General features: G+C 49.0%; 1 long non-coding RNA gene across 1 annotated transcript; it reads left to right on the top strand.

Moving 5' to 3' along the window:
- The first annotated feature begins 4372 nt into the window (after positions 1–4372).
- LOC129006458 (uncharacterized) lies at positions 4373–15017 on the top strand. The gene is made up of 3 exons (XR_008492008.1): positions 4373–4741; positions 6957–7055; positions 13266–15017. It is a non-coding gene; the product is annotated as an uncharacterized LOC129006458 (long non-coding RNA).
- The last annotated feature ends 330 nt before the right edge of the window (positions 15018–15347 follow it).

Below are 15347 nucleotides of genomic sequence, written 5' to 3'. Positions count from 1 at the left end.
GAATGTGATTAATTCAGTTCTGTGAACCCAAGTTCCAGTGGAAAAAAAAGAGTGAAATAAAGAAAGAGAATTGACAAGGAAATAGCTTTCTCACTATGAAATTCAGAGTGATTGTCAATGCACCATTGAAAATCATCTGGCATTCTGCCAGAGGTCCAGGTCCCCCACTTGGGTAAGTAGTTCTAAAATATCTGTACCATGAGGCCTCCTGCTTCCTCTGCAGCCTTGCTTACCTCCAAAATGAGGGAACTCAGAACTTCTGGGGTACTTGCCTGGACAGATACTTGTGTCAGGAAATTTTTCCTTGCAGAGAGACAATGCAGCTTCTCCACAACTTCTGCCATGCTGTCTTATTCTCATCTTGGTGCCTGGCACAAGTTTGGGCACACAGGAACATGGAATTTACATATCAATTGCTTCATGCTTGACCCTGCAGCCCTGGAGCAGCCGCCAAGCCGGAATTTCCAACTGAAGACGAAAGGCCCCCAAGCTTGTCTGGGACACAGCCTTTTTGCCAAGTGTAATTCATTATTTCCTTCTGGGAGGAAATCAGCCTTGTTGTTAAAATGCTTAAGCAATTTTCTGATAAACTTTTAATAGGATTTAGATTTCTTCTCAGGAACCAGTTTCCTATCCACCCCGCCGATTGGAAGAGTTTTATATATTTTATTCAGACATTATTTTTGTATGTCCATTTTAACAATGCTGCTAACCACTCTTCTTGCCTCTAAATGTATCTACCAAGAAGTCATCTTGAAGCGGCCGGCCTTTTATAGGTCTCTTCACTTGTAGCAAGATTGAAATAAAATTTTGACACATGCTCATAAATAAATAGTCTAAAAAGCCTTTTATATGTGTGTGTGTGTTTTTTTTCCTTGAACACAGCTGAATACTTGAAGGTGGGCTAGAATTTCTTAGCCATACTTTTACTAAACCCCAGCTGGGATTAACTGAGAATCCTTGGTCCAAAACCCTTGGCCCAACCCTGTAGGAATCCCTCCCAGCTCTGATTAGCCATTCTTTCCCTGAGTCCGTGGTCTTGGGAGGCCTGGGGTGAGAGAGGGAATGGGGCAAATCTAGGCCTAAACACAGCTCCATAAATCCTCACTGAGCCTCAGAACTGGGGATATGGCCATCTTCACCCCGTCTCCTGTATCTGTGGGCCAGAACCAGTCACCGGGGTAGTGGCTGGGGATCCTCTGGGCAGAAGCTGACTCTGAGGCCTCTGTCCTCTTTTTAGGCGCAGAGGTTGGGGAGGAGCTGTGAATACCGGTGCCCCAGGTTGCTGCTTGGCCCTAGACCTGGCCCTCATCCAGCTCGGAAATGAGCCCTCCACCTCCCATTGGACACGGATTGTCTCCAGGCACAGCTGACTCCCAGCTGGTGGGCCCCGGCCTCACGGGCTGCCATAGAAGGGGCCAGCCAGGGATCCCCGAAGCAGACCTAGGACTAGGCAGAGGGCCTGGGGTCTGCCAAAATTCTGGGTCTACTTTTAGGGTGTCAGCTTAACCCCAGAATTATCTTCTTAACCTTTTAAATAATTTCTTAATTATAAATGTAAATGTTGATGGTAGAAAATTTGGAAGCTATAGAGAAGTATACAGAAAATAATATCATATGAAGTCTTACCACCCAGAAATTATCACTGTCTATATTTTGCTGGTTTTATTCCAGTAGTTAAAAAAAAAAAAAAAAAAAAAAAGCTGGGCATGGTGGCTCACGCCTGTAATCCCAGCACTTTGGGAGGCCGAGGCGGGGGGATCACGAGGTCAGGAGATCGAGACCATCCTGGCTAGCACAGTGAAACCCTGTTTCTACTAAAAATACAAAAAATTAGCTGGGCGTGGTGGCAGGCACCTGTAGTCTCAGCTACTCGGGAGGCTGAGGCAGGAGAATGGCGTGAACCCAGGAGATGGAGCTTGCAGTGAGCCGAGATCGTGCCACTGCACTTCAGCCTGGGCGACAGAGCAAAGACTCCGTCTCAAAAAAAAAATAAAAATAAAAAAAGTAAAAATAAAAAGGGCTGGGCGCGGTGGCTCACGCCTGTAATCCCAGCACTTTGGGAGGCTAAGGTTGGGTGAATCACCTGAGGTCGAGAGTTCAAGACCAGCCTGACCAACATGGAGAAACCCTGTCTCTAGTGGAAAAAAAAAAAAAATATATATATATATATATATATATATATATATATATATACACACACACACACACACACACACGAAATTAGCCTGGTGTGGTGGTGACGCATGCCTGTGATTCCAGCTACTCGGGAGGCTAAGGTGGGAGAGTCGCTTGAACCAGGGAGGCAGAGGTTGTGGTGAGCCGAGATCACGCCATTGGACTCCAGCCTGGGCAACAAGAGTGAAACTCTATCTCAAAAAAAAAAAAAAAGCAAACTATAGAATTATTTTTGCTCCATAAATGGGATCATTCTATACCTAGTGCTTTGTATCATATTTTTAATTTTCTCTAAAAATGCTCCTATGTGATTAAGTTTGCATTTTTAGTGGGCATTAAGGTGCACAAGCTCCCCTCTCTTCCAACCGCAATTCCCTCTCCCCCGACAATCCCCCAGCTTTCGAGGGCTCATAGTACCTGGTCTATGGAGCTGTAGCTGCATACTGTTCCAGGGGCTTGGGACCTCTCTGGGGGCAAGAGGAGGACTAGAGCCAGGCCACAGGGACTCTCAAACTCATGGCGGCGGCAGACCTTTTAGCTCTGACTGGAGCCTGCTGCACCCACTCCCCATACCCAGGCACAGAGAAATTGGAGAGAGTTTGCTTTGGGTTCATCTTCCCACCCTAGTCATGTGAGAAATATTACCCTGTCTCTTTTCACCTCCCATTTTCCTTGGGAATTGGATCTCCAGGGTTTCTGAGGCTGCCCAGCAGCTCCAGGCCACTTTGAGCAGCCTCAGCCATTCCCCACTACCTCCCCACTTCCCCTCGGCTCTGGCAGCCCTGGGCTTGAGCTGACTTTCCTGGGAACCGTTGGTGGGAACAGTTAAATGGAAGGAAATGGTGGGTAGGAGTCAGAAGACAAAAGGGGACTTAGGGCTAATGTTTGATGTTTGAGGTTAAAGAAAATCTCTCACCCCTCCCCTTCTGGGGAGCTGCTGGGAGCCTTAGATGGCCCCTGCAATGACACAGGGTGGGATGGGGAGGGAGAACTGGTAAGACCTGGAAAGAAAGGGGACACAGCTTTGGTGCCTTGACTTGGTTAAGCAGAGACAAGGGGCCCTTCCCTTCCCCCTCAAAAGCTCCTCCCCTCCCAAGCCCCCTTCCCAGCCCCCAGGCCCCTGTCCTTACTGTGCACGTCCACCAGCCCAGAGCCTTTCCTGGAGTCATCTCCACATTGTGGATCCTTCGCACACCCGGAAGCTGAGAGAAACGTGCAAATTCCTTTCTTATTCCTTGAGGAATCTCTAAGCTCAGACTCCAGAGGCAGGCCAGTGACAGTCGCCCATCCTCGTCATCCAGTTTAACTTGACCCAGAGAAATAATGGGGCATTGAGAGTCGTTCCCAGAGCTCCTTCCTTCGCCCAATTCAGTAATAATTTTATCCATAGCTCATCTTGTGCAGTACTTTATTTTATTATTATTAGTTTTTGAGACAGGATCTCACTCTGTCATCCAGGCTGGAGTGCAGTGGCATGATCTCAGCTCATTGCAACCTCTGCCTCCCGGGTTCAAGTGATTCCCCTCCCTCAGCCTCCCAAGTAGCTGGGATTATAGGCGCCCGCCACCATGCCCAGCTAATTTTTGTATTTTCAGTAGAGAAGGGGTTTTGCCGTGTTGGCCAGGCTGATCTCGAGATCCTGACCTCAGGTGATCTGCCCGCCTCAGCCTCCCAAAGTGCTGGGATTACAAGCGTGAGCCACCATGCCCAGCCTTGTGCAGTATTTTAAACCACGTGTTCACATGTATCTTCTTACTTGATCTGCTAACCTTGCTCTCAGGTAAGTAGGACTGGTCTTATTTTCCTTATTTTATAGATGAGAAACTGAGGTCTGAAGTCAGACTGTTGGTAATGTCAAAACGTGGATCCCCTGATCCTCAGACCCCCAACCCCAGCCCTCCTGCCTCTATACTCAGCTCTCCTGGACACTGAGAGGTCAAGTTCCCTCTGTCTGTGGTTGCCATACCTACAGGTTTCAGAGTGAGACAGCCTCTGGCTCTTCCAAATCTAAATGCTGCTGAAATCGCCACCCAGAAAAACCTTTCTGTCTCCAGACATCTCTGTCTTAATCCGTTCCCCTTGGTGGATCGTGGCTGGGAGGAGGGAGGAGGAGCTGTCGTTGTGAAGCCTCTCCTAATTGATTTCTCTCTGATGAGGTGACATAATCCTTTCTGGCTGCCCTTACAGCTTCTCCAGTTTCTTGAAACAGCTTCTCCATATTCTTTCTCCTGGCCTCCCACATATTCCCTGGGCTGGAAATCTTTTGATTTTAATCTTGGCAGCCACCCTCCATGACAGCCTTAGGTCTGCACATTCATTGAGAGAGCCTTGCTTCCTTCCCAGAACCCTGCACACGGGTGTACATGGGTACACATACATGCACACACACGCATACACATGTACACACTTACATGCGCGCGCACACACACACACACACACATATACACACACACATCCTTTATTAGGAGTGAGTTTACTACTACATTCTGGCCTGTCTCCCACGTTCAAGTCAGGCAAAGGGGAACAGCAGCTTTGAAGATGGATTTAACCAGTTCTTCCTGAGGTGAGGCCTTTCTTGCCAAATCTATCAATGGCTTGTTGCGGGTCAAGGGAAGGTTCGAGGCCTGCTGTTTGTTCTTTGCTCAGCCTTGGGACAGCTGGGGGAAACAGGCTTGCCTGGGCAGTCCTGACCGCACGGCTAGGAAAGTCGACACCATTCTCCTAGACCTCTGGCTGCCTTTTCCTTCAAGACCCCCGACCCCTTTGCCAAGTCCCTCACCAGGAGGAGAGCCCCAGAGACCAGGTGGGCTGAAGCAGAGGCCTCTGGCCCCGGACCCTCTGAGCTAAGCTGGGTCAGAACTCAGGCCTCCCACACTATCATTCTTGTCCCCCACTTTCATCCAGCCTGCTCTGGGGGAGGGAAGAAGGAGATTGGTTGGGTGCAGTGCAGTGTTTCTGGGGACTGGGGGGGCAGGGGGAGTCCATTCAAATTGACAAAAATAGAACATCAGCCTCATATCATTTTTCTCAAAACAAGATTTATTGAAGTTCTGTCGGTGAAAATCGCTGCTGTGTGGAACGCTTAACTTATAGATTAGATTACTCAGTCGTGCCTTACTACATTTTTCATTAGAAACATATTGGCTGGGAGAGTTTGACCTCATAATCTCTGCATTTTAAACAATAACCAGAGGAAAACCAAATAGAAGGCACAAGTTAACGCTTTTCTCCCCCCAGCATTTCCCCCTGGGAGAGCTTGGAGCGAGGGCCTGGGAAGGGAACAGGAGTGGAATCTGCTGTGTGAGCAATTCCCCATCTCCCTGCCCATTCCCCAGAGGCTGCTGGAGGCGGCTGGGGGTGGCAGGAGGCGGTGGGCTGCCCTGAGTCCTTGGGGCTTGGGCCCTGCCAGATCCCTGCCTCAAGTGGCCCAGAGCTCTGCAGGGCCCCAGCCCAAGGTAGGTTAGCGTACATGAGGGGAGGAGGGGCCGGAGCATCAGGAGGGAGAGGGCATTTTTTTCTGTCCCCCAGGGAGAGCTCAGTCTAGGTAGGGACACAGGAGCCATAAAGATTCAGATGAGTGTATCAAATCCTCACATTGTACCCTGTGAATATGCTCAATCTTTATTTGACAATTAAATACTAAAAAAAAAAAAAAAAAAAAAAGGAAAGACCCAGAAGAATCCAGAATCCCAGGGCAACTCTGGAGCTCTATAGGAAGCTGCAGGAGTGGAGATGTGAGGACAGAACTACCCCTTGCTCCTCCACCAGAGGGGGAGAAGTCTCCTTACAGGGGGATTTTATGAAGGAAGGAGCAACTCCAAGGTGAGGCTGAGTTGGGGCAGTCTAGGCTGGCCTAGGGCATTCTGACCATTCCTTTCAGCCTGGGGCAAAGGTACCTAAGGGACCCTAGTCCTGAAGCCCCCAGGCTGAGCCTGCAGGTGCTGGCTGCTGGCTCCAGGGAAGGGAAGGGGGCTATCCAGGTGCAAAGCAGATCCCGGGTCACTTTACGACTGCTGATCTGATTCCTTGGAGAGTGGAACCCCCACCCCCTACTCGGTTTCTACTTTCCGAGGCTTTGGTGATTTCCAAGTTCTGACACAGTCATTAGTTACAAAGAGCAATTATTTTTTCTTTGTCATTAAGTCATTTTTTAAATGGCTCCAGGCGACATCACAGAACAAAGAAACAAAATATCCATGAAAAGGCTTAATCACAAATTACTAATTATTTCACCCCCCCCCAAATCGTGAAATCTGAACCCCATGAAAAAAGAGAAGGTCTCCCGTCCATAAGCTCGCCATGGCTCTTAGGCACCTAATCCATCATGGTGGGGGGCACTTCCTGGCCCCCTCTGAGCCCCGGGGGAGGGGGTGGTAGGGAGTCCCCCATTGCTGACCTTTGAAGTCACCTTCTGCCCATAGATACAGCCCTTCAGCCAATGGGGGGGCAGCTTGAAAATGAGTGGGGGACCCAGCCAGAGCCCCCGTACCTTGGGCTTGCGATGCCTCCACCCCTCCTCCCAGGCCAGCAGCCTCTGGCCGCGGCATTCCACTCTGGGCCCTTTGAAGCCTATGGGCCACAAGCGGAGGAGCCGCCCCCCTGCCGTGGGGCTCCTAGAATCTCCAGCTGGAAAACAAACCGGAGGAGGAAGTAATCCTGGAGGGGAAGCTCCAGGGTCCCCAGACGTGAGGAAATAAAATGTGTTTGACACCAAGATATATGGGAGGAGGGGGGACGTCCGGGGTTTGGGCCCCTCTATCGGCCAGGCTTTCTCCTAGGGCGGATTGCGGTCTCCTTATCTGACCCTTGCTGAGAGAGAAGGAGCAGCGTGGAGGAGGTGGCAGTCAGGGAAGCCTTGTCTCAGTCCAAGAGCAAAGGTGAGTCTGCCAGGGCAGTAGGTTCTGAGGGAGGGCCGGCCTTTGAGGAAATGCCCACACTTGCCCCACCTGTCTGCCCACTACATCCAGTTTCCCTAGAGCAGCCTACCCCGAGCTTGAGAGACCAGCAGTCACGGAGAGAAAGAGCCTGGGAGGATGGGATTGCAGGTTCAGATGTTGGCCGTGGAAAAGGAGGGGTAGGTGGGAGGGCGTGGTGGAGCCCCAACTTCAAAACCCACATAATCTCTCCTCACAGCTCAACCTCGAACCTGACTTCAGAGAAAGCCCAATCCTCTTCATTCATCTGTTCAGCAAATTCTTACCAAACACTTGTTCTGTGCCAGGCAATAGGAATACATTGGTGGACACGATAGAGCTAGGTCCTCTCTTCATGGAGACCAACTTTACTTGAGTATTTTTTTGTTAAGAAGATCTGGGTCAAAGAGAAACTCAGAGATATGCCCAGTGTGTCTGTCCCAGCCTTTGCCCACTGTGGCTGTCTGGATAATTGTCTTTGGCTGTTTTCTGACTCCCAAGTCACACTACTCTCTTAAGTACAGGTCTTGTAGGTCTCCTGGGTTCACTTCTGTGCCTGTCCTGGGCACCTGATACAGAGGTGGGGAAGGTCAAAAGTGGAAGGAAGAAGGTAGGCAAGCGGGAGTTTAATAAACAGAACCTACTTAACAAATGGTTGGAGCCATTGTTTCTATATCACATGACCTATGAAGACCTTGAGTATAAATATCCAAAATATTGGAATCACAAGCGTTGTCCCAGCAAGAGAGCTTACAACTCAAACAAAAGTCCCCAGCCATGCACCCGTCCTCATTCTCCCTCTTTCTCTTTCTTGTCAAACTGTCTCCTTTCTTCCCTCTCTTAAAATCATGCTTATCAAGGAACATCTGAAAATATGCTGGGACTTGGGCTGTCTTTATTCATTTATTTTATTTTTATTTTATTATTATTATTATTTTTTGAGATGAAGTTTCACTCTGTTTTCTAGGCTGGAGTGCAATGGCACGATCTCGGGTCACTGCAACCTCCGCCTCCCGAGTTCAAGTGATTCTCCTGCCTCAGCCTTACAAGTAGCTGGGATTACAGGTGCGCACCTCCATGCTTGGCTAATTTTTGTATTTTTAGTAGAGACGGGGTTTCACCATGTTGGCCAGGCTGGTCTCGAACTCCTGACCTCAGGTGATCTGCCCTCCTCGGCCTCCCAAAGTGCTGGGATTACAGGTGTGGGCCACTGTGCCCGGCCTATTTATTTATTTATTTATTTGTTTGTTTATTTATTTATTTTGAGATGGAGTCTCACTCTGTCGCCCAGGCTGGAGTGCAGTGGCACAATCTTGGCTCACTGCAACCTCCTCCTCCCTGGTTCAAGTGATTCTCCTGCCTCAGCCTCCCAAGTAGCTGTGATTACAAATGTGCACCATCACACCCAGCTAATTTTTGTATTTTTGGCAGAGACGGGGTTTCACTATGTTGGCCAGGCTGGTCTCCAACTCCTGACCTCAAGTGATCCACCTGCCTAGGCCTCCCAAAGTGCTGGGATTACAGGTGTGAGCCACCACACCTGGCCTATTTATTTACTTTTTTTGAGAGAGAGTCTTGCTCTGTTGCCCAGGCTGGAGTGCAGTGGTGTGATTTCGGCTTACTGACACGTCCGCCTCCCAGATTCAAGCGATTCTCCTGCTTTAGCCTCCCACTAGCTGGGACTACGGGCTCAAGCTACCACCACACCCGACTAATTTTTGTATTTTTAGTAGAGGTAGGGTTTCTCCATGTTTCCCAGGCTGGTCTTCAACCCCTGACCTCAGGTGATCCACCCGCCTTGGCCTCCCAAATTGCTGGGATTACAGGTGTGAGCCATGGTACCAGCCCAGGCCGTCTCTATTAAAAATACAAAAATTAGCCAGGCATGGAGGCGGGTGCCTGTAATCCCAGTTACTTGGGAGGCCAAGGCAGAGAGAATCGTTTGAACCCAGGAGGCAGAGGTTGCAGTGAGCTGAGCTTGCACCACTGCACTCCAATCTGGGCGACAGAGCAAGACCATGTCTTGAAAATAAATAAATAAATAAATAAATAAATAAATAAATACATCTCTTTAAAAGGAACAGGCTTTTTCTTGGAGATTATCTGCTCCATCCTCCTGCTGCCAGTGATGGCAGCCACTCCTCAGACCTGTAGTAGGTATGAGCCTTGGGTAATAGCCCTCCTGTCCCCCAGTAGCCGTTCTGTCTTTCTTCTTTTAATAATAAAACCCCCAAGTGTTAGCTGGAGCATGGCCACCTGGTTTAGGACTACATTTCCCAGACTCCCTTGCAGCTAGGTGTGTTTGGGTAACCAGATTCCAGCCAATGAGATGCAAGCAGAAGTAGTGTGTGCTTCCGGACTCTGCCCATATGAAGGAGTTGACACCCTTTTCTCCCCTTTTCACTGAGTGTAAATGGTTATAGAAACTAGAGCAGTCATCTTAGACCTCAGGATGGAAGCCATGTGTTGAGAATGGTGGAAGCACAGTAAAGAGAGACCCTGGAGCCCAGACATTGGAGTGGAGCTGCCACATCTGCCCTGCAGCACTTCTGCTTAGATTTTATGGTAAAGAGAAACAAACTTATTAGGTGCTTAACCTACTATAATTTTGGAATTTGCTTTATTTCTTTCCTTTTGCTTCTCTGAGCAAACAAAAAGCAAATGAGCTAAGGCAGCACCATCCGATACAATGTGAACCACATATGTTATTTAAAATCATCTAGTAGATAGCACCACTGCATTCCAGCCTGGGCGACAGAGCAAGAACTTGTCTCAAAAAAAAAAAAAAAAAAAAAAAACTTCTAGTAGACACATTTAAAAAAAATAAAAAGAAACAAGTGAAATTAATTTATATTACATTTAACTCCATATTTTCAAAATATTACTTCAGCATGTGAACAATATAAAAATTTATATTAAAGAGATAAAGAGGTCCAGGCTCAATGGCTCACACCTGTAATCTCAGCACTTTGAGAGGCCAAGGTGGGAGGACCACTTGAGCCCAGGATTTTGAAACCAGCCTGGGTAACATAGCAAGACCCTGTTTCTACAAAAATTTTAAAAATTAGCTGGGTGTGGTGGTATGTGCCTATAATCCCAGCTACTCAGGAGGCTGTGGTGGGAGGATCACTTGAGCCCAGGAGTTTGAGGCTGCAATGAGTTACGATTGCACCACTGCACCCCAGCCTGGGTGATAGAGGGAGATGCTGTCTCAAAAAAAAAAAACAAAAAAATAAAAAACAAAAAACCCCCCAAAAAACAGAAAGAAAGAAAAAAGAGAGATAAAGAGTTTACATTCTTTTTTTCATGCTAAGTCTTCAAAATCCAATGTATATCTTACACTCACATCTGAATTGGACTAGCTGCATTTCAAATGCGCAATAGCCACATTTGGCTAGTAGCCAGCGCAGATTAAGGGAATTGCCAGAGGTTGAAACCAATTAGAGACTGAGGACCAGCCGTAAGTTAAGAATAATAGTTACAGTAACCACTGTTCCTACTGCTGCAAGGGCCTTTTGGCAGCATTATTCCTTTTCCAGCCAGATGCTTGGCATACCCAGAGTGCTCTGGCTTGAGCCCACGAGGAACAACTATGCCTTAGTTTACTATATTGGACCCTGGAGAAGGACTATCTTAGGAAGCAAGTAGGCCCCTAGGAAGATGGAGAAAGAAAAGGAAAAGCTAGGGTATGGGTTACCCTCCAATCTCCACTTTGGCTTTAATCAGGATGGAGGGGACCAGGAAAAACAGTACAGGTCTGATCACAGAGTTGTTATGTTCAGGGAGACCCAGGGCCATGACATATGCCTCCTGAGCTCCTCTAAAGGATCAGGCTTATCTCATATATTATGTGGCTTAAAGAAAGAACAATGATACCACATGAAGAGTCCATATTTACCAATGTAATATTTATCACCTTATCACTCCCTCATCTGGATAACAAGTCAACATCTCCACCACCATCACAATCACCTCTTCACTTGTGACCACAATTATTGTCACTATCATTCACTGATACTGCCATCACCCCTAAAACGATTGTTTCTGTTACTCTAGCTTCAATATCACCATGTCCTTCCCCATGACAATAGTTATCATCCTTACTCCCTTTGTCCCCTTGGCAACAACCATTAACCATGGCAACACTATGACCACTCATCACCCCATTCCTGCTATTACCATAATTACTACAATCTCTGTCACTATCAATCTCACTACAACAACTTCCACCATCACCATAATAATGAAATTAGGCCTTGCAGCATCGCCACCACCTCGGTATTGTAAGGACACCCCCAGATCCCCTTTTCCTGTCTAGAAGTCTCCTAGTATACCCAAAATTTCCATCTGGTCAAAATAAGCTCTTAAACCCCTTGTCCCCTGGCAGCCCCCTCACTCAATCATTCTTGCCTCAGGCTCAAGTTCGCATTGCTCTGTTTGACCTTTTAGATTCTGGACTCCTTGCCTGTCCTGACCACAGTCCATTGAAATCTTCACTGTCTTTCTGCCTGCTTGGATGCTCTGGCTTTGGGGCCCTTAGTTGATAACTAACTTGTGGCCACTTAGCTGTAGGCATTCTGCCATCAGTTATAGATGCCTGCCTGGCTGGGCCCGGGGAGCTCAGCAGTGCCTTGCCCTCTCAGGGGGACTAATATCCTGCCAATATCTTTTCTTGGATTTTTGCTGAGCACAAACAGGCTGGGTTTGTCTAGTTGATCCCTGAAGGCAGGTTGGTCCCTGAAGCCCAAAGGAAGCAAGGAAAGGGTATTTCCCCGCAGGACTTACCAATATAGAAAACCTGTCCTTGTTAGTATAGTGGTGAGTAAAAAAAAAAAGAAAGAAAGAAGGCCAGGTGCAGTGGCTCATGCCTGTAATCCTAGCACTTTGGGAGGCTGAGGTGGGCGGATCATGAGGTCGGGAGTTCGAGACCAGCCTGGCCAACATAGTGAAACCCCGTCTCTACAAAAAATACAAAAATTAGCCAGGCATGGTGGCACATGCCTGTAGTCCCAGCTACTCAGGAGGCTGAGGCAGGAGAGTCGCTTGAACCTGAGAGGCGGAAGTTGTGGTGAGCCGAGATCATGCTACTGTACTCCAGCCTTGGCAACAGAATGAGACTCCATCTCAAAAAAAAAAAAAAAAGAAAGAAAGAAAGAGAGAGAAAAGGAAAAAAAAATCCTGATGCATGGAAAGTGCCACAGGAAGGAGAAGAGGTTAGGGGCAGGAGATAAGCTCTGCTCCCCTGCTGCTTGTCCAGTGGAGATCACAATGGTCTTGTTTTGGCTCATATATTTCCCAGAAAGGTTATCCCCAGAAAGAATGGAGACACGTTACTCTTTTTTGGAAGGTGTGCTATAGAGAGAGACCTGGATATCCCACATCTCTTCCACGGACAGTGAGATCTTGGGCTCTGAAGCATTTGGGGAGAGGGACCTCCTCCAGGGTTACCGATGATAGTGACCATGTTAGAGGCAGCAGGAGCTGTCACCTCTCCCCACCCCTGGACTCTGGCCAAAGCCCCTCCAGTCACTCTCTTGTCCTCTCAGGGATGCATAGGCACCTATGTTTTCTGCAAGCAGTCAACTCCTCCAGTTACACATGGTTTGAGTCCCTGCATGGGGAGAGAAAGGACCCAGTATATGCATCTGGATTGAGTTCAGATCCCAAAACACATCTCTTGACCTGATCATGTAATCCAAAAGGAATTGCTCTCCAATCCCCAGATCTGAATAAATTTTACCAGAGTGCTATGGTGTGGAGGGGTGAAGTAGGAAGAAGGGAACTGGATTCTTGTTTGATGTTTTGAGACTAGATTCCTTCTCAATGCCTGGCACAAGGCTCTGCCCAAGGCAGAGACTATCTACAGAAAAAATGGGGTTGGAGGCTCCCTGGCATGTGCGCAAGGCTGCTTACACTTTGAGGACAGCCCAAATGCTCAGTAGTTACCCCCACCTCACCTCCAATGCTGGGCAAATGGATGATGAAGTGACCCTGGGAGGTGGCCAGGTGGGAGGGAAACTAGCAGCTTCCCCTTGCCACCACCAGAAGACATAATGGCCATAGACATACCTGTTAATGAGCACAACCTCTCCCCACTTCCATCACCAGAGAAAAGGGATACAGTCCTCCCTTTCCCCATCTTCCTTTCATTCATTTGTTCCATTTTTAATTTAGTGATTACCATGTGCTAAGCACTGGAGCTTGGTGACCCAAAGATGAATAAGACGCGACTCTTATCCTTAAGGAGCCTGCAGACTGATCAAGTCATTCCTGAGAAGAGAGGAAGGAAAAGATACCCTTGGCCTTTCCAGCTTGTCAAGGGTCAACTGAATTCCTGAGCTGGTCCCCCTGAGAGGGCAGTGGGCGAGATTCCAGCAGGTAATGGATGAGCACAGTTATGCCCTGACAGGGACATTGCCTGCAATTGGTTCCAGTCATATATGGAGCCAAACTGCTTTGAAAATTGGGGGGGATGGTGACAGAAGAGAGCAGGCCCGCCCCCTCCCCCATCTCCTAAGAGCCTAGGGCCCTGTCCTGATCCCCCTTCTGGGAGATGAAACGTGTGGTTTCCCAAAGCTAGGAGCAGAGCAAATATCTTCTGCCTCGGAGGGGCCGGTCTCTGCACAGGCTGGGAACCCCCAGGGAAGCAGCACTGAGGGCCCTAGGAGAGAGGGCAGAGGCCAGAGGCAGGGTACTGCCTGCTCAGGAGGTCAGATTCCAGAGCAAACAGCAAGCTGTCTGCCTTTTCAGACTCTGAAAGGATGGGGGTAGGGGCAGGAAGGGAGGGTGAAAGTTTAGAGCCCCTGTGGGTAGGGAAGGGGCCTCCAGGGTCTGACAGGCACCCCCAGGACACTGTGTCTGCCCAAGCCTTTACTGGTAAAGTGGAGGCCAGTGCAGCCACCGGCTGAGTGCAGCCACTGGGTCAGTGCAGTGGCCGGGCGAGTGCAGCCCTCGGATTTTGCCCCAGTAACCAGAGTCCCATTAGCACAGTCTGAGCAGGGGGCCTGGCAGAGCACTTCGTCCTCCTCTCTCATTTAGGGGGGAAACAGTTCTCACAGGGACAACCACCATCTTGAGTCTCTTCTGTCAACTGCCCTGTGGTCTGTCTGGCCACACTGGGGCAGAGCATCACTCCAAGAAACTCTCTGATCTCATTTCCCTAGCTGAGCAGGTTCCCACCTCTGTTCCTAGCGCACCAGCATGAGTGAGCCTCAGGAACCGCCCGAGATTTTAGGAGTCAGGAGTGGGTCTAGCTGTGCTGATGGCCACCTGGGGCTCTCGTGAACTCTAGCCTCCTCCCATCTGCCCACCGAGGGCATCGTCAGGCCTCTGTGCTGAGCCATTTGCCTCCTGCTCTGCCCCAAACCTGTTCAACCCCCAACATTCTCACTTTCCTGTCCCCTTCATGCTTCTTAGCTCATTTCTCTCTGCTTCTGCAAACCTCCCTGCCAAATGTTCCCCCACCCCAAACCGACCCTTTTCATCTCTATGTCCCCTCCGTGTACACCTCTCTCAAAATGCAGGGCCACGGGGCCCTCCTTCTTAGGGACTAGGCCATGCCTAGGGGTAGGGCTGGTGTGGCATCAGTGACAAAAAACTGCTATGTCTACCCGAGTAAGTCACATAATACACAAGCAGGGGCCAGGCATGGTGGCTCATGCCTATAATCCCAACACTTTGGGAGGCCGAGGCGGGTGGATCACTTGAAGCCAAGAGTTCAAGACCAGCCTGGCCAACATAGTGAAACCCCGTCTCTACTAAAAATACAAAAATTAGCTGGGGGGGTGGTGGTGGTGTACACCTGTAATCCCAGCTACTCAGGAGGCTGAGGCAGGAGAATCGCTTGAACCCGAGAGGTAGAGGTTGCAGTGAGCTGAGATCTTGCCATTGTACTCCAGCCTGGGCAATAGAGTGAGACTCTGTCTCAAAAAAAAAAAAAAGCAAAAATTAGCCTAGCATGGTGGTGCAGGCCAGCTACTTGGGAGGGTAAGGCTGGAGAATTGCTTGAACCCGAGAGGCAGAGGCTGCAGTGAGCTGAGATGGCACCACTGTACTCCAGCCTGGGCGACAGAGTCAGACCCCGTCTCAAAAAAAAAAAAAAAAGACACAAGCCAGATTGGTGGCGTGAACCCCAGTGTGGAGCAAAAAAAAGGGCTGGCCCTGGGACAGAGGCCTGAAGAACATGGACAGGGGTCTCTCCTGCGAAATGCTGCCAAGGCCTGTCTAATTGCAGGTGCCTGTGGCCCAGCTACTATC

This window comes from Pongo pygmaeus, chromosome 8 (assembly GCF_028885625.2).
Source record: "Pongo pygmaeus isolate AG05252 chromosome 8, NHGRI_mPonPyg2-v2.0_pri, whole genome shotgun sequence".
In the NCBI taxonomy this organism is placed as follows: Eukaryota; Metazoa; Chordata; class Mammalia; order Primates; family Hominidae; genus Pongo; species Pongo pygmaeus.
Note: the sequence above shows the minus strand (reverse complement) of the source record. Positions and strands in the feature narration are given on the sequence as shown.